The sequence below is a fragment of the Mirounga angustirostris genome, unplaced genomic scaffold (genome assembly GCF_029215605.1).
Source record: "Mirounga angustirostris isolate CCGP_5_RB_7025 unplaced genomic scaffold, mMirAng1.0.hap1 SCAF_5, whole genome shotgun sequence".
NCBI classification, from domain to species: domain Eukaryota; kingdom Metazoa; phylum Chordata; class Mammalia; order Carnivora; family Phocidae; genus Mirounga; species Mirounga angustirostris.
In genome coordinates this window covers 121,797,947-121,816,732 of record NW_026991713.1, presented here as the reverse complement: position 1 = coordinate 121,816,732, position 18,786 = coordinate 121,797,947, and the positions used below count along the sequence as shown (strand labels likewise).

General features: G+C 36.6%; 1 protein-coding gene and 1 pseudogene across 1 annotated transcript in view; one reads left to right on the top strand and one right to left on the bottom strand.

Annotated features, from left to right (window-relative positions):
• MALRD1 (MAM and LDL receptor class A domain containing 1) overlaps nucleotides 1-18,786 on the top strand; it is a 790,469-nt gene that overhangs the window by 292,500 nt on the left and 479,183 nt on the right. The window lies entirely within an intron of this gene.
• Nucleotides 17,797-18,561, bottom strand: LOC123841871 (ribosome biogenesis protein NSA2 homolog; annotated as a pseudogene).

Here is an 18,786-nt window from a genome sequence, read left to right as displayed (position 1 = left end):
AATGCACTGTGGTGGCTGAGGGCTGCATGCAGGGGTGAATGGGGGAAGAAGCCTGGGCTCAGCATGCATGATGATTAGGCGTTGCCAGGTTTGGTTTGTGAAAGTGACTGGTGGTATGCAGCTGGGCTTTGTTTGGAGGCTGGGTAGGGCTCGTGGAGTCAGCTGTGCCCCAGGTGGCTGGGTGGGCTGTGCAGGCAGCTTTAACAAAATTTGCTATGAGCCCTGGGCTGAGGCTACAAGTGTCTATGCAGCCCAAATTCCAGAGGTGCCTCTGTGTTTATGCTGAGAGCCAGGGGGAGGAAAATGGTGCCTGCCAGCATCCTTGTTTTCAAAGATGTCCCCCAACATAGTCCAAAATCAGTATGAACAGATATGTCTCTCATTTACCCCTAGTATTGTGTAAACTGCCTTTAAATTTGCCTCTCCACACAGGCTGCTCTCTCTTTAAAGGTTGCAGCTTAATATCCCTTGTCCTCTTGGCTCATACACTGCTGAGTCAAGTGACCTCCAAAGCTCCAGGTTCCAAGTCCCACTGGTTTTACAAACTTAAAGAATTCAGCCCCTCTGATTTTTAAAGCCACATGTTATGAGGATTAGTCTCCCCCATGTGAGCCCTCTGGTGCAAGGCCCATTTCTCTGCCCTATCTGCTTGTGCAGCTCCCTTCCTTGCTGCAGGCAGCCTCCCTCTGCCTTTCTGACCTTCTGAACTTATCAGATGCAGTTGCTTCTCTTTATTTAGTTGTGGAGTTTGTTCAGCCAGTCTTAGGATCACTCTCTGGTTTATTGACTTGGATGTGGATGATATCTAGTTATAAATGTGGGGCAGGGTGAACTCCGGGTCCTGAAAGGAAATTTAAATTAATATCAGCAAAGCATTCTTGAAATTCTTTTTGTAGATTTGTAGACAATGTATGTAATGCTACCAATTATATCTAAATTAAGCTGCTTGTTGATTTATGTAATATCATTACTATTAATTTGTATTTTGAAAACCTTCAATTTCAATATGAATTCTTGTGTTTGCCACCTTTGTGACCTAGGTTACAGTGTCATAGTGAGCTTTTTTTCTTCCTTGAAGTTTTAAGTTTAGTTTGTTCATATGCAATGTGATGTTGATATAGGTGAGAAAATGTAAATCACACTGCCAGTTTTTCTTTGATTATTGAGAATTTGGTAAGCATTCCTTTTGTTTCAAAGAAATCTTGAATTAGACTTAGCAGTACAGTAAATTTTTATGAAACGCGTCCACTGTTCAACCAACAAACTCTGACAAAGAATGTACATGTAATCATTAAATTCATTGCCTTCTACTTCTTTCAGTGGTTCTATAATCTTGACATGATTCATAGCATTAGTTTGTAAATACTGAATGACTTTAACAATAAAATCCATGAAACTTCGTATAGAGTCTGACATACTACTACATGGATATACTGTAGAGAATCCCACATGTAATAAGTTTCAATTTAAGAGACATAAATATGACCAAATATAAATATGATCAGAAATAAAAGTAGATACATTTAGGTAAAAAATACCTTGTTTTCTTTTATAAGATGCAGAGTAAATAAGAGAAGTAAGCCGAGAAAATAAGAGGTATTATAAATCATTAAATATTGGTGACTGTTGTTCTTTGGAGGCTCTAATTAGAAAGTCAAAATCACCACATTAGAAAAAGCCCAAGTTCTACTTTGATTGCCATGTATTCACTAAAAATAAATTTAAACTGCACATCTCTTTTGTCAGATGAAATCCAGTTGGCAAGCAAAAACAAAAGAAATTTTAGTTCCTTTAACACGTATATAACAATTGTTAAATTTAGAATTACGGTAATAGGAAGACCTTAAGTCCTGTAATTTCCAATTTATTTGTCTTTCCTCATTCTGATTTGCAATATAAGCTCAAAACCTAGATTACAAAGTATAATATTTTTTTAGTGTTCTAAAGTAAAACCAATCTTACTCCATTGTAAGTCTCTTGCATTGCTTTCTTAGTTTAGCTGTACTTGATTTAGGATATTCCTAATGCAAAATAATTTTTTTCTGAAGATTGAATTGCATCTTTTTTTTTTTCTCTGAATTTGGAAATTTACATTTGCTGAGCTCCTTTGTTCCAAACATTGTATTAAAAGCTGAGGTGCCTGAGACAGAAAAGATACCTCTTTACCCTTAAAGGGCTCACAGTGTAATAGGAAAAATGGATTCGATGCCAGTTCTTACTGCCAGGCATGCAGTTGGTCTGTGTGATGTTATGATGAACTCATCCTGGACATGGGCAGGGCTGGTGATGCAGCCGAGACCAGCAAAAATGAAGCCATTATCATAATCTCTAAACTCAAAGGGACAAAGGAAGGAGACTAGGTTGCACAAATCTAGGAAAAGCTGGAGCTGTAGACGAGGCATTGCCCCAAAAGAGAAAAACCCTTAAAAGAACACAGCTCCCTACCAGAATCTTGGTGACGCAGAGAGCAAAGTAGTTGGGGTTGTGGAAATAAATACCCTGGATGATTTTTCCTCCCAACCTCCAAGTCTCCTGCTAGTGTCTTACATTAGCCGAATCGAACTGGAAGTCAGAAGCTCACAGATCCTGCTTTCACTGAGTAATTACCTAACCTTTGAAACTGAATTGAAAGTTAGCTCTCCTGGGAAACTTTCTCTGGTTCCTCTCCCTAGTCTGATTCAAATATTTCTTCTCTGGGTATTATTTCTATTACAGCGTATGTCCCAGAATACCATCCATATTAATTTACTAGTCTATCTCCTTCATGGTACTGTAAGCATCTCAAAGGAAAAGGCGTTGATGAATTTGACTGTTGTAGTCAATGCCTAGCATAGGGCTTATCTCATTTCAGGTGACTATGAGAAAGAAAGGATACCATCAGTGATGAAAAGACAACAAAAATGAAACATTTAATATTTGGACTGAAAGAGAAGAGTTCTTAAAAAAGAGAGCTGAAGGCAAAGCCAAACGAGATTGGTGACAATAATAAAATCTTGAGGATAAAATGAGTTTTCTTTTCTAAGCTGCTATAGATAGAATTGTAGTGCTTTTATGAATTATTTCCTTCTGTGTTATATTCTTAACTCATATGCACAAATATATTACTTTTATTCACTTTGGATATATTTTACATGAGATGTATGAAGTTTCTTGTAAAAAAAGAAAGAGAAAAATGTCTTGAGCTAGAATTTCTTTGGGGAAATCACTAGGTTTAAAATTAAATTTTCTCATATTCTCTTTAGAATAGAGATCTAAATTTCCTGCCAGGGATTACTTCTCAGTCTCTTTTAAATTAAATACAAAGTTTTCTAACCAAACACAGTCATACTGTTGGCTAGGATGTCATGAACTCAAAATAGAAAGCTTTTATTGAGTTAATTAGAAAATGTAGATTTTAAAAATTATTTTTACTTTATTACTAAATTATTTTAAATTCTTAAATTCAGTACTTTAGCTTTTTATCAATAAAACTTCTGGAACATATACATATGAACACCCAGTAGTTCTTAGTCAATAGAATCAGCCTATTTCAAAGCCCTGTCTAAAATGAAAGAACATGATAAGCTTTTTAGGAGATGGAAATATCTGGTCCTACAATATCCTGTGCTAGACTTATTCAGTGTTCATGTTCAAATAAAAAAAGAATTCCCTTTTAACAGTACTTAACTGCTGTAGCTTGATACCATTTCCATTTCATTGATAGCGTTGCCTTAGTGTAGATTCCTATGGTAACATTCTGTACTCCTATCATTAGAAAAACAGAATCAGCCACCACATGCTGTGGTGGTGTTTGTTTACATTTTTAAATACTTCTTACATGATCTACATCTTTTACATATTCAGAATTTAGATTGGCCTTTTCATTACAGACCAGCGATGCTATAAACAACTGATAATGGCAATTGCTGATGAGGGATGCTGTAGAATAATGTAAAGGTCAAAGTATGATAATTTACTATCATCCTTAACAAAGTGTACAAGGCTTTAAAATACTGATACTGAACTCTGGTGGCCATTGGGAAGGAATGGCCCAATATGAATCCCCTCAAGTAGATGTGAATGTGAGGAGGTTAAGAACTAGAACCAAATTACCTCTCTCAGTGAATGTCTAAATCTGAGGGTCAGCTTTCTGTGGATAACACAGGGGAGTAGATCATTTTGTATACCATGGCTGTTAGTTACCCATGCTCTATTACTAATTTAATCTCTGGTTAAGTATAACGCAGCTTTTTTAAGAAAACATGGTGCAAAAGTAGAAGTGTTTCACATCTCAAGGCAGCATAGCTTTTAACCTCTTGCAAGGTATTTGCAGTTGTGAATATTCAAATAAAGGAGTCATTTACATTTTGAGCATATGACACCTTTTTGTTTTCCAGACCCTAGTAATATTGAAGGAGTAAGAATCTGACTGGAAAACCTTGCTTCATTTGCATACATGTGATTGTCATTTACATCTGACAAGCCTATTACCTGCTAACAGACTTCTTGTACTTTCTTTTATCCCCCTACACTAGCAGGCTTATGCTGATTTTAGATTATAGACTAAGCAAAACTGCCTTTTACATGAAAGTATCTTCACACAGTTGTCTCTCTATTACAGATACCACTTTTTTGAGACAGAGTGCTATATTTCTGCTCCCTTCAGTTTCTCCTTTAACACTCAGTTCCTATATTCCTACAACTAAATTAACTGGCCAATAAATAGGCAAGGAGGCTTGCATATAGCTGTGCTTCTCAATCATTGTCATGTCATTGAACCTGTAGGAAACTATAATATAGTAATACTCTGGGTAAATTAGAGGGGAATTGAGGGGTATTTATATATATGATGTTTAAGATTAAAAAGTCTTTATGATTTTTTTATGTAATTATGGCAAGAGAAAGCAAAACATTGGAAGATAATAAATATTGGATTTCAATAGAGCTAATGATTTTTTAAAAAGATAAAAACCTGAATTTGTATCCTGCTAAAATAATTTTTAAAAATTTTCTTATTGTGGTAAAATATATATAACATGAAATTTTACATATATAATGTGTTCCTTGTTCTTTGACAACACTTATTTTTTATTTTTGATAATAGCCATTTTATGCATGTAAAGTGGTTTTATGGTTTTGATTTTGCATTTCTCTAAGGATAGTGACATTGACCATCTTTTTATGTGCTTATTGGTAATTTGCATGTCTATTCAAGTCCTTTGTCCATCTTGAATTGGGTTTTTATTTTTTTGTTGCTGAGTTGTAAGAGTTCCTTATATATTCTGGATTTTAATCTCTTACCAGAATATGATTTGCAAATATTTTTTTCAAATTCTGTGGGTTTACTTTTCATTTTGTTGGTAGGGTCCACTGATGCACAAAAGCTTTAATTTTGATGTAGTCCAATGTATTTATTTTTTGTTGTTGCTGTCTTTGCTTTTGGTGTCATCTCCAAGAAATTGTTTTCAAATGCAGATATGTGGTCTTTGCCTAGCTTTTCTCATGAGAGTTCTATAGCTCTTAGATTTAAGGCTTTGATTTAGTTTGAATTTATAAGTAAGGTAAATGTCCACTTTAGTTATTTTGCAGATGGATATCTAGTTTTCCCAGCCCCATTTATTGAAAAGACTGTCATTTCCCTATTGACTAGTCTTGATACTCTTGTCAAAATTTGACCACATAGATGAAGATATTTTTCTGTGCTCTTTATTCTATTCTATTGGTCTTTATGTCTGTCTTTATGACAGTGTTATACTGTTTTGGTTATTGTGGCTTACCACAGTATTTTGGTAAATTTTGATATCAAGAAGTAAGAGTCCTCCAACTTTGTTCTCCTTTTTCAAGATTGTTTTGGTTGTTCGGGGTCCCTTGAGAGTCACATGAATTTTAGGATGGATTTATTTATTTTTGTAAAAAAATTATTGGATTTTGGTAGCGATTGCATTGACTGTATAGATTCCTTCGGGAATTATTGACATTTTCACAATATTAAGTCTTCTGATAAATGAACAGGGATGTAATCTCATTAATTTGTTTTTAAATTCTTTCAGAAATATTTTGTAGTTTTTCAATGTACAGGTATTTTGCCTTTTTGGCTAAGTTTGTTACTAAATATTTTATCCTTCTTCATGTGATTATAAATTGAATAGTTTTTTTTTTAATGCCTTTGTGGATTATTCAACATTAGTGTGAAAACACAACTGGTTTTTGCATGCTGATTTGTATTCCACAATTTTGCTTAATTTCATTATTCTAAGAGGTTTGTTTTTGTGTGGAAGCATTCATGTTTCCTACATATAAGATTATATTGTCTGCAGAGGTTACTTTACTACTTTTTTTACAATTTGGATGTCTTTTATTTCTTTTCGTTGCCTAATTCCTCTGTTTAAGAACTTCTAGTAATATGTTAAATAGCAGTAGTGAAAGCAGTCCTCCTTGTTTTGTTCCTCTGAGGAAAAGCTTTCAGTCTCTCACCACCAAGTATGATGTTAACTGTGGGCTTTTCATATTTGGTCTTTATTATGTTAGGTAGTTTCCTTTTGTTCCTACCTTGTTGAGTGTTTTTATCATGAAAGGGCACTGGGTTTTTTTCAAGTGCTTTTTCTGCATCAGTTGAGATGATTATATGGTTATTTTCCTTCATTCTGTTAATGAGGTGGGTTACACTGATTTTTGTATGTTAAACCATCCTTGCATTATAGGAATAAACCCCACTAGGTCATGGTGTACAGATTTTTCTTTCCTGCCGAATTCTGCTTGCTAGTATTTTGAATGAGCATTTTTACATCTTTATCAGGGATATTGATCTGTAGGTTTTTTTTTTTATATATATACTTTGTGTTTATCTTTGCTATCAGGGAAATACTGGCCTCAAAGAGTGAGTTAGGATGTGTTCTCTTCAATTTTTTGAAAGAGTTTGTTGGCATATTTACTTACAGTCCCTTTCCTGTGTTTTATATTTCCTGTGATATATATATATATTTTTTTTGGTTGAAAATTGAGCATTTGAAGAAACAGCCATCTCTCTGAATCTTTACAGAATTATAAGCATATCAAAACAATGTTGTTACTTTTGCTTTGTTCTGTTTTATTTCTTTAGCAGGATTAAGAGAAAAAAAGAGTCCACACACATATATACATTGCATATATAATTTAATATATATAAGTAAGCTATATAAAATTGTGTGTATATGTATATAATTTTTAAAAACATATTTATTATTTTAATCCATCTGAATTCCTAGCTTGTGTTATTTCTTCAGGTTTTCTGAAGATAATCCTTTAGAATTTTTTTTTTTTTTTTTTTTTTTTTAGCATTTCTTGTAGTAAAGTCTGCTGGCAAATGATTCTCCCTCTTTTTTCAATTTAAAAGTTTCTTTATTTCCCTTTTGGTTTTGAAAGACAGCTTCATTGAGTATAGAATTTTTTGTTTATTTTTATTGAACACTTTGAACAGAAATTTCAACATCTTCAGTCATTTCAGCTATCTATTTTTATTCATATTGATGTTTGTCTTTATTAAATCAATCATTTTTCTTTGCTTACCAGATTTTATCTTTGGCTTACACATCTCTTATTAAGCTTCCTAGATCCTTATATTGTTTTCTACCAAACTTTGGGTTTTCAGTCATTTATTTTTTTGAATATTTTATCTTTCCTTTTCTTCTGGGATTCCATTTATATCCATATTGGACTGTTTCATATTGTGTTACAAGTTTCTAATTTGGTAAGTTTTTTCAGCCATTTATCTTTGTGATTCTTGAGTTGATAATGTTACTGATGTATTTTCATGTTTATTCATTCCTTTTTGGTGATATCCAAACTATTGTTGAGCCCATGTAGCATCTTATTTTCAAATTTTGATTATTGTATGTTTCAGTCTCTGAATTACTGTTTGGTTATTTATTTTAGAGTTCCCATTTTACTCTTGAGATTATCCATCTGTACATTCCTTGATACCATAATGTTCTTCAATTTGTTGAATAATTTTCCTTTAGTTCATTGCCTGTATCTATGATAGGTGCCATAAAATCCTGGTCTAATACGTCCAACATCTTGACCCACTTGAAGTAATTTTCTATTGGTTATTTTTTAGTCCATAATAATCACACTGCATTTTTTCTGCATGTCTAGCAATTTTTGATTGAAAACTGTATATTACTGATAAAACATTTTAGTGATTCTGGATTCTGTCATGTTCATGTGAAGATTTTTGTTTCTTCTTTTAATAAGTGGTTAATTTACCTGGTTTCCAACTGTAAACTTTATCTCTTACACCATATGCAACTACTCCTATCTCTGCTCTGTTTTTATGTCTTTCCACTGTTGCCTTTTTGTGCATTCCTTCTCTATTTATCTGTGCTCTGTCAGTTTCAGGCGCTCTGTTCTGAAACTTCAAGTCCACAAGGACTTAGGGCTTTGGGCCTGCTGCTGTTTGAATTACACATGGTTAAAAATTTTACTTTTAGGAAAAACCACAACTTTGAAGATTGGGTCCACATAGCTCTAGTTTTTGAGCATCGTGTTTTCTCTGATCTCTACCTGCATTTTGCCATACTTCCTGTTGTCTCCTCTATACCTATGTAGCTTTGCTGTTAGGCTTTCTAGGATTTCTCCTTTAAAATTTCTTCCGAATTCTGATCCCTGCTTCCTTTCACCAGTAAGGCTATAACTGTGTCATTTTCTGCAAGCATAGCCAAAGGGTAAGGGAGATTGTCAGTTTTCTCAGATCAAAAAGCCACAAACTCACTGTTGTTATGACTCTGTGTTGCAGGTTTGTGTATGTATTATGCTTTCCTCTGATTGTTTCTGCTTTGGAAATTTCTGTTTCTATTTTTGAATTAACTTTATATATTTTACACAATACTTACGATTATGATCTTTGGGGAGAGGAAGGACAGAACCATTTCAATTGCTTCTACTACTGGGATTTCATGGATATGGCATTCCAAAATAAGTTTTGGCTGTACCTTTTTTTTTCCCCCAACGTGGGGCTTTTTTTTTTTTTTTTGTCATGTATTTCAAGTAAATACTTATTTTATTTTATTATGTTATGTTAATCACCATACATTACATCATTACTTTTTGATGTAGTGTTCCATGATTCATTGTTTGTGTATAACACACAGTACTCCATTCGGTACGTGCCCTCTTTAATACCCATCACCAGGCTAACCCATCCCCCCTCCTTCCTCCCCTCTAGAACCTTCACTTTGTTTCTCACAGTCCATAGTCTCTCATGGTTCGCCTCGCCCTCCAATTTCCCCCCCTTCATTTTTCCCTTCCAGCTAGCATCTTTTTTTTTTTTTTTTTTTTACCATATAATGTATTATTTGTCTCAGAGGTACACGTCTGTGATTCAACAGTCTTACAAAATTCACAGCGCTCACCATAGCACATACACTCCCCAATGTCTATCACCCAGCCACTCCATCCCTCCCACTCCCCACCACTCCAGCAACCCTCAGTTTGTTTCCTGAGATTAAGATTCCTCATATCAGTGAGGTCATATGATACATGTCTTTCTCTGATTGACTTATTTCACTCAGCATAACACCCTCCAGTTCCATCCACGTCATTGCAAATAGCAATATTTCATTCCTTTAGATGGCTGCATAATATTCCGTTGTATATATATACACCACCTCTTCTTTATCCATTCATCTGTCGATGGACATCTTGGCTCTTTCCATAGTTTGGCTATTGCGGACACTGCTGCTATAAACATCAGGGTGAACGTACCCCTTCGGATCCCTACCTTTGTATCTTTGGGGTAAATACCCAGTAGTGCAATTGTTGGGTCGTAGGGTAGCTCTGTCTTCAACTTTTTGAGGAACCTCCATACTGTTTTCCAGAGTGGCTGCACCAGCTTGCATTCCCACCAAGAGTGTAGGAGGGTTCCCCTTTCTCTGCAACCTGCCAACATCTGTCGTTTCCTGATTGTTAGTTTTATCCCTTCTGACTGGTGTGAGGTGGCATCTCATTGAGGTTTTGTTTGGATTTCCCTGATGCCGAGCGATGTTGAGCACTTTTTCATGTGTCTGTTGGCCATTTGGCTGTCTTCTTTGGAAAAATGTCTGTTCCTGTCTTCTGCCCATTTCTTGATTGGATTCTTTGTTCTTTGGGTGTTGAGTTTAATAAGTTCTTTATAGATTCTGGATAGTAGCCCTTTATCTGATATGTCATTTGCAAATATCTTCTCCTATTCTGTCGGTTGTCTTTTGGTTTTGTTGACTGTTTCTTTTGCTGTGCAAAAGCTTTTTATATTGATGAGCTCCCAATAGTTCATTTTTGCCCTTGCTTCCCTTGCCTTTGGCAATGTTTCTAGGAAGAAGTTGCTGTGGCTGAGGTCGAAGAGGTTGCTGCCTGTGTTCTCCTTTAGGATTTTGATGGACTCCTGTCTCACATGGAGGTCTTTCAACCATTTGGAGTCTATTTTTGTGTGTGGTGTAAGGAAATGGTCCAGTTTCATTCTTCTGCATGTGGCTGGCCAATTTTTCCAACACCATTTGTTGAAGAGACTGTCTTTTCTCCACTGGACATTCTTTCCTGCTTTGTCGAAGATGAGTTGACCATAGAGTTGAGGGTCCATTTCTGGGCTCTCTATTCTGTTCCATTGATCAATGTGTTGTTTTTGTGCCAGTACCATACTGTCTTGATGATGACAGCTTTGTAATAGAGCTTGAAGTCCGGAATTGTGATGCCGCCAGCTTTGCTTTTCTTTTTCAACATTCCTCTGGCTACTTGGGGTCTTTTCTGGTTCCATACAAATTTTAGGATTATTTGTTCCATTTCTTTGAAAAAAGTGGATGGTATTTTGATAAGGACTGCATTGAATGTGTAGATTGCTCTAGGTAGCATTGACATCTTCACAATATTTGTCCTTCCAATCCATGAGCATGGAACATTTTTCCATTTCTTTGTGTCTTCCTCAATTTCTTTCATGAGTATTTTCTAGTTTTCTGAGTACAGATCCTTTGCCTCTTTGGTTAGATTTATTCCTAGGTATCTTATGCTTCTGGGTGCAATTGTAAATGGGATCGACTCCTTAATTTCTCTTTGTTCTGTCTTGTTGTTGGTGTATAGGAATGCCACTGATTTCTGTGCATTGATTTTATATCCTGCCACTTGACTGAATTCCTGTATGAGTTCTAGCAGTTTTGGGGTGGAGTCTTTGGGGTTTTCCACATAAAGTATCATATCATCTGCAAAGAGTGAGAGTTTGACTTCTTCCTTGCTGATTTGGATGCCTTTTATTTCTTTTTGTTGTCTGATTGCTGTGGCTAGGACTTCTAGTACTATGTTGAATAGCAGTGGTGATAGTGGACATCCCTGCCGTGTTCCTGACCTTAGGAGGAAAAATCTCAGTTTTTCCCCATTGAGAATGATATTCATTGTGGGTTTTTCATAGATGGCTTTTATGATATTGAGGTATGTACCCTCGATCCCTATACTCTGAAGAGTTTTGATCAAGAAAGGATGCTGTACTTTGTCAAATGCTTTTTCTGAAACCATTGAGAGGATCGTATGATTCTTGTTCTTTTCTTTTGTTAATGTATTGTATCACGTTGATTGATTTGCGGATGTTGAACCAACCTTGCAGCCCAGGTATAAATCCCACTTGGTCGTGGTGAATAATCCTTTTAATGTACTGTTGGATCCTATTGGCTAGTATTTTGGTGAGAATTTTTGCATCCATGTTCATTAGGGTTATTGGTCTGTAATTTGCCTTTTTGATGGGGTCTTTGTCTGGTTTTGGAATCAAGGTAATGGTGGCCTCAAAATGAGTTTGGAAGTTTTCCTTCCATTTCTAGTTTTTGGAACAGTTTCAGAAGAATAGGTATTAATTCTTCTTGAAATGTTTGGTAGAATTCCCCTGGGAAGCCGACTGGCCCTGGGCTTTTGTTTTTTGGGCGATTTTTGATGACTGCTTCAATTTCCTTAGTGGTTATAGGTCTGTTCAGCTTTTCTTTTTCTGCCTGGTTCAGTTTTGGTAGTTGATAAATCTCTAGGAATGCATCCATTTCTTCCAGGTTATCTAATTTGCTGGCATAGAGTTTCTCATAATATGTTCTTATCATTGTTTATTTCTTTGGTGTTGGTTGTGATCTCTCCTCTTTCATTCATGATTTTGTTGATTTAGGTCATTTCTCTTTTCTTTTTGATAAGTCTGGCCAGGGGTTTATCAATCTTGTTAATTCTTTCAAAGAACCAGCTCCTAGTTTCATGGATCTGTTCTACTGTTCTTTTGGATTCTATTTCATTGATTTCTGTTCTGATCTTTATTATTTCTCTTCTCCTGCTGGGTTTAGGCTTTATTTGCTGTTCTTTCTCCAGCTCCTTTAGGTGTAGGGTTAGGTTGTGTACTTGAGACCTTTCTTGTTTCTTGAGGAAGGCTTGTATTGCTATATACTTTCCTCTTAGGACTGCCTTTGCTGCATCCCAAAGATTTTGAACAGTTGTGTTTTCATTTTCATTGGTTTCCATGAATTTTTTTAATTCTTCTTTAATTTCCTGGTTGACCCATTCATTCTTCAGTAGGATGCTCTTTAGCCTCCATGTATTTGAGTTCTTTCCAACTTTCCTCTTGTTATTGAGTTCTACTTTCAGAGCATTTTGGTCCAAAAATAGGCAGGGAATGATCCCAATCTTTTGGTACCAGTTGAGACCTGATTTGTGACCCAGGATGTGATCTATTCTGGAGAATGTTCCATGGGCACTAGAGAAGAATGTATATTCTGTTGCTTTGGGATGGAATGTTCTGAATATGTCTGTGAAGTCCATTTGGTCCAGTGTGTCATTTAAAGTCTTTATTTCCTTGTTGATCTTTTGCTTAGATGATCTGTCCATTTCAGTGAGGGGGGTGTTAAAGTCCCCCATTATTATTGTATTGTTGTCAATATGTTTCTTTGTTTTTGTTATTAATTGCCTTATATAATTGGCTGCTCCCATGTTAGCGGCATAGGTATTTACAATTGTTAGATCTTCTTGTTGGATAGATCCTTTAAGTAGGGTATCGCGTCCTTCCTCATTTCTTATTATAGTCTTTGGTTTAAAATCTAATTTGTCTGATATAAGGATTGCGACCCCAGCTTTCTTTTGGTGCCCTTTAGCATGGTAAATGGTTTTCCACCCCCTCACTTTCAATCTGGGGGTGTCTTTGGGTCTAAAATGAGTCTCTTGCAGACAGCATATAGATGGGTCTTGTTTCTTTATCCAATCTGATACCCTGTGTCTTTTGATTGGGGCATTAGGCCATTTACATTCAGGGTAACTATTGAAAGATATGAATTTAGTGACATTGTATTGCCTGTAAGGTGACTGTTACCGTATATTGTCTTTGTTCCTTTCTGGTCTATGTTGCTTTTAGGCTCTCTCTTTGCTTAGAGGACCCCTTTCAATATTTCTTGTAGGGCTGTGTTTGCAAATTCCTTTAGTTTTTGTTTGTCCTGGAAGCTTTTTATCTCTCCTTCTATTTTCAATGATAGCCTAGCTGGATATTGTATTCTTGGCTGTATATTTTTCTCATTTAGTGTCCTGAATATATCATGCCAGTCCTTTCTGGCCTGCCAGGTCTCTGTGGATAGGTCTGTTGCCAATCTAATGTTTCTACCATTGTAGGTTACAGATCTCTTGTCCTGAGCTGCTTTCAGGATTTTCTCTTTGTCTCTGAGATTCGTAAGTTTTACTATTAGATATTGGGGTGTTGACCTATTTTTATTGATTTTGAGGGGGGTTCTCTGTGCTTCCTGGATTTTGATGCCTGTTTCCTTCCCCAAATTAGGGAAGTTCTCTGCTACAATTTGCTCCAATATACCTTCTGCCCCTCTCTCTCTTTCTTCTTCTTCTAGGATCCCAATTATTCCAATACTGTTTCGTCTTGTGGTATCACTTTTCTCTCATATTCTGTCCTCATGATCCAGTAGTCATTTCTCTCTCTTTTTCTCAGCTTCTTTTTTTCAATCATTTGGTCTTCTGCATCACTAATTCTCTCTTTTGCTTCATTTATCCTAGCAGTTTGCGCCTCCATTTTTGTGTGCACCTCATTAATAGCCTTTTTGATTTCGACTTGGTTAGATTTTAGTTCTTTTATTTTTCCAGAAAGGTTTCTCTGATATCTTCCATGCTTTTTTCAAGCCCAGGTAGTATCTTTAAAATCGTCATTCTGAACTCTAGTTCTGATATCTTACTAATGTCCATATTGATTAGGTGCCTGGCAGTCGGTACTGCCTCTTGTTCTTTTTGTTGAGGTGATTTTTTCCATCTTGTCATTTTGTCCAGATGAATGAGAGAACAAAATGCTAACAGGATAACAACCCCAGAAAAATATACACTAAATAAATCAGAAGAGACCTGAAACCGGGGGAAATGAAAGAGAAAGAAAGAAAAAAGAAAAAAAGAAAAAGAATAAGATAAAACAAACAAACAAACAAAATAGAATATGATCAAATTTGATCAGGCTGGTGCATAGGTCAGTGCCACACACTGGATTATGGGCGTATTTTGGTCTGTTAGATGAAAGTGCCTCCTAAAATTAAAAAAAAAAAAAGCTTATATATGTACAAAAATAAGGGTAATTATGATGAAGGGATGGAATATGACTGTAAAGATGAAAATTATAAAAGATTTTGTAAAAGGAATTAATAAGTTGGTTGAAAAAATAGAGGATTTAATTAAAAAAAAGAATGTGTTGAGGCAGGAGACTAGAACAAAAGTATACACTAGAGTTTCAGGATATATTTTGGTCTGTTAGAAGAAACCATATCCCAAAATTTTAAAGAGAGAACAACTTATATATATATCAAAAATAAGGTTAACTGCTATGAAGGGATAGAATATGACTCTAAAAATGGAAAATAAAAAAGATTTTTTTTAAAAAAGGATTGATAAGATGTTGCTTGAAAAAGGGAAAAAGAAAAATTTAAAAAAAATTAAAAAAAATTAACTTTGAAAGACTAAAGAATCATGGGAAAAAATCCATGAATTCTATATGCTGTGTTCCCCTAGTGCTGGAGTTCTGCCCTTCTCATTGATTGGTAAACTTTATCTTGCCTGGGTGTTCTTGCTGATCTTCTGGGGGAGGGGCCTGTTGCCATGGTTCTCAGATGTCCTTGCCAGAGGTGGAATTGCCCTGACCTTGCCAGGTCTGGGCTAAGTAATCTGTTTGGGTTTCCTCTTGGGAGCTTTTGTTCCCTGCAAGGTTTCTGGACAGCCTTGGAGGATGAGAGTGAAAATGGCAGCCTCCCAATCTCTGCCTGGGAGGAGCTGAGAACTCAGGGCCTCACTCCTCAGTGAGCCCCCAGAGAAAAGTAGTCAACCAGTCCCGCCTCCTTGGTCTCTGGCTGCTCTCCGTGCTCACCTGGCCCATGACCGAGCATTTCTATCTCTGGCATACGACCCCGTTTGGAGTCTCCAAATGCAGTAGATCCCTGCGGTGCCCTCCCACATCACTCCTCCTGGGAGAGGAAGGGGAGTCTCCCCGGATCTGCCACTTGTTGGGTCCCTACTAGAAGAGCAGTGGCCTGACTGAGCCACCGATCATGGTTTATGTCAACCCCGAGCTGAGAGCCCAGTCCTCAGCTCCGTCTCTGCAGCTGGTCCCCACTCTGAGACTTGGGAGCTCTGCCACACTCAGGCACCCCCGGTCTTTCTGTGACCCCAAGGGTCCTGAGACCACACTGTCCCAGTGAGAGTTCCACCCCCTGCTTAGCCACTGGAGTGTCGTCCCTCAGCGGAGCTGACTTCTCAAAGTTCCGATTTTGTGCTCTTTGGCTCTATCACTTGCCAGTAGGGGCTGACGGAGGCTCCCTCCCCCAGCCATCTATCTTCCCGATTATCGCCTTGGATTCACTTCTCTGCACGTCCTACCTTCCAAAAAGTGGTCGCTTTTCTGTTCAGAGTGTTGCTGCTATTCTTTTCTTTGATCTCCTGTTGAGTTTGTAGGTGTTCAGAATGGTTTGATTCCTATCTAGCTGAATTCCTGGGACCAGAGGAAATTTAGGTCTCCTAGTCCTCCACCATCTTGCTCCTACCTCCGTTTGGCTGTATCTTATATTGTTTTATGCTTACTGTGAATTTCATAATCATATAATTTTATAAGTCCATTTTATAAATTTGGAGAAAATCATGACTCTAGTGAGAAGAATCCAATTTGCTAGTTGTATTATATGGAACTTTCAAAAGTCCAATGAAGTTACAAGTAAAGTTTTGAATAAATAGCCTTATAGATCAGTGCTGGAATGATTGAATTTTTTAAAAATCCGTTCAGTCTTAATAAATAAATGTATTTACTACAAACATGCCTGGCTCTTATCATTTCAGGAAATATTAAGAATTCTCTTTTAGTTATTTTTGCTTGACATTGAAATCAATAAACTAATGGCTATATCATTCGTATAACATATTGAAATTTTTTAATTTTCAAGGAATTTTGTGTCTTCTCCCCACTTCTATTTGTAATGCATCTGTGATATATCAAGCCCTGCTTTGTATAAGCCTCTGCATTTATAGATTCTTCCCTTTTGTGCAAGATGAACGCTGCTACATTCTCTAGAATTGATGCTATTGTATTTGTTACAATTGATGGACTTAAATGACATACAAAATACCCATATTTTACATTATAATTCACTCTTGGTGGTATACATTCTGTAGATGTGGACAAATGTATAATGGCATCTATTCACCATTAGTAGAGAGTACCTTCATTGTCCTAAAAATCCTCTGCTCGGCCTATTCATTCTTCCCTTCTCTCCACCAAAGCCCTGGCAATTACTAACCTTATACTGTCTCCATAGTTTTGCCTTTTCTGGAATGTCATATAGTTGGAATCGTACATTATGTAGCTTTTCAAATTGACTTCTTTCAGTTAATAATATGCACTTAAGTTTCCTCCTTGTCTTTTCATGGCTTGATAGTTCATTTCTTTTTAGTGCTGAATAATAATCCATAGTTCAGTGTACCAAAGTTTATTCGCCTACAGAAGGACATTTGGTTGCTCCCAAATTTTGGCAATTGTGAATAAAGTTGCTGTAAACATCCATGTGCGGGTTTTTGTCTGGACATTAATCTCCTTTGGCTAAATACCAAGGAGCATAATTTCTTGATCATATGAATAAGAATGTGTTCAGTTTTGTAAGAAACTACCAAACAGTCTTTTAAACTGGCTGTGAAGTTTTGCATTCCCACCATTAATGTGTGAGAATTCCTGTTACTCTACATCCTTGCCAGCATTTGGTGGTGTTAGTTTCTGGATTTTGGCTATTTTAATAGGCATATAGTAACATCTCGTTTTATTTATTTATTTTAAAGATTTTATTTATTTTTAGAAAGAGAGAAAGAGCACACAAGCAGGGGGATTGGCAGGCTGAGGGAGAAACAGGCTCCCCACTGAGCAAGGAGTCTAATGCGGGACTTGATCCCAGGACCCTGGGATCATGATCTGAGCCGAAGGCAGATGCTTAACCAACTGAGCCACCCAGGAGTCCCAACATCTCGTTTTAATTTGCATTTCCCTGAGGACATATGTATGGAGCATGTTTTCATATGCTTATTTTTTGCCACCTGTATATTTTCTTTGGTGAGGTGTCTGTTCAGGTGCTTGGCTCATTTCTTTTTTCTTCTTCTTCTTCCTTTCTCTCTCTCTCTTTTTAAACTGGGCTATTTTAATGCTTGTTACAATAGGATAAATAGTTCTCTTGATGACTGTAGATACGTTAGGCTGTTTAGTGGTATTCAGAACCACCACGGTAATGGTAGTTTTCCTGATTCGTGTGTAGTCCTCAGTAATTATAAGGAGTTATTTGTCTGAAACTACTGTCAAAGCAGCAAGACTGCATTTAAACATCCATTGTTTTCAAGATTGTTGGTAACCTGGGCATATTTTCCCCAAATAACCTTGCCTTCTTGTGTCACAAAGCCCAACTCACTCACATTCACCTCAGTGACAGTATCTTTGGTAGTAACACCCGAAGTTGTATATAGTTGGGATGAGGGACTCTTTTTTACACCAACTATTGGCAGGCAAAAGGTGGCTTTCAATTCAGGCTGTTACATGGGCCTTTTTGACTTGTAAGCCCATTGGCCTAATGAATCTCTCATATTTGGATGTTTTTCGAGTTAAGCCATCTCCAACAAAGCAGACATTCATAATCATCTTCTTCCATGCTTTCTTCTTTCTCTTCCCTGTTCTAATAACTTCTAATATTTCTGTTTCTCCCTGGGCTCAAACTTTGGGCAATGGGACTTCTCATTTTCCCGCTGTCTCTTTTCGTTTTTGTTTAATCTTATTGGAAAGTACTTTAGCTCTGGACTGTTCCTCCCTGTCCAGTTGATATGCAGGTGCTGCTCCTTGTGGAGACTTTTCATCTTTCTTTTGTTTGGTGTTTGTCTTTTCATGCATCTTGAGTCTTTTTTTTTTGTATTTTCCCAGCATGGTGATGTTTATGGTAGAGCTTAGCTTTCATTTTTTTTTGTTTGACTTCTTTGAGCCTCTCAACCTTCCTTCTTTCTCTTTTTCTCATGGTAATCCATACAATAGCCATAGCGCTTCTAGAGAAACTCAAAATAATTATTTTGTGGCATGGCGACTGCCACGAGGCCACTGGATGCAGTTGCTGGGAAGCAAAGAGGCTCTCCATTTTCAGGTCTTACAGACCCCCACAAGCTTCCTGCACACAACCCGCAATGGACAGACAGTTCTAAAACCTGGCCCATTTCTTAATCAGGTTATTTGTTTTCTTATTGTTGAGTATTAAGAATTTTTTTATGTTTTGTTTAACAGTCCTTATTAGATGTGAATGTTCCATG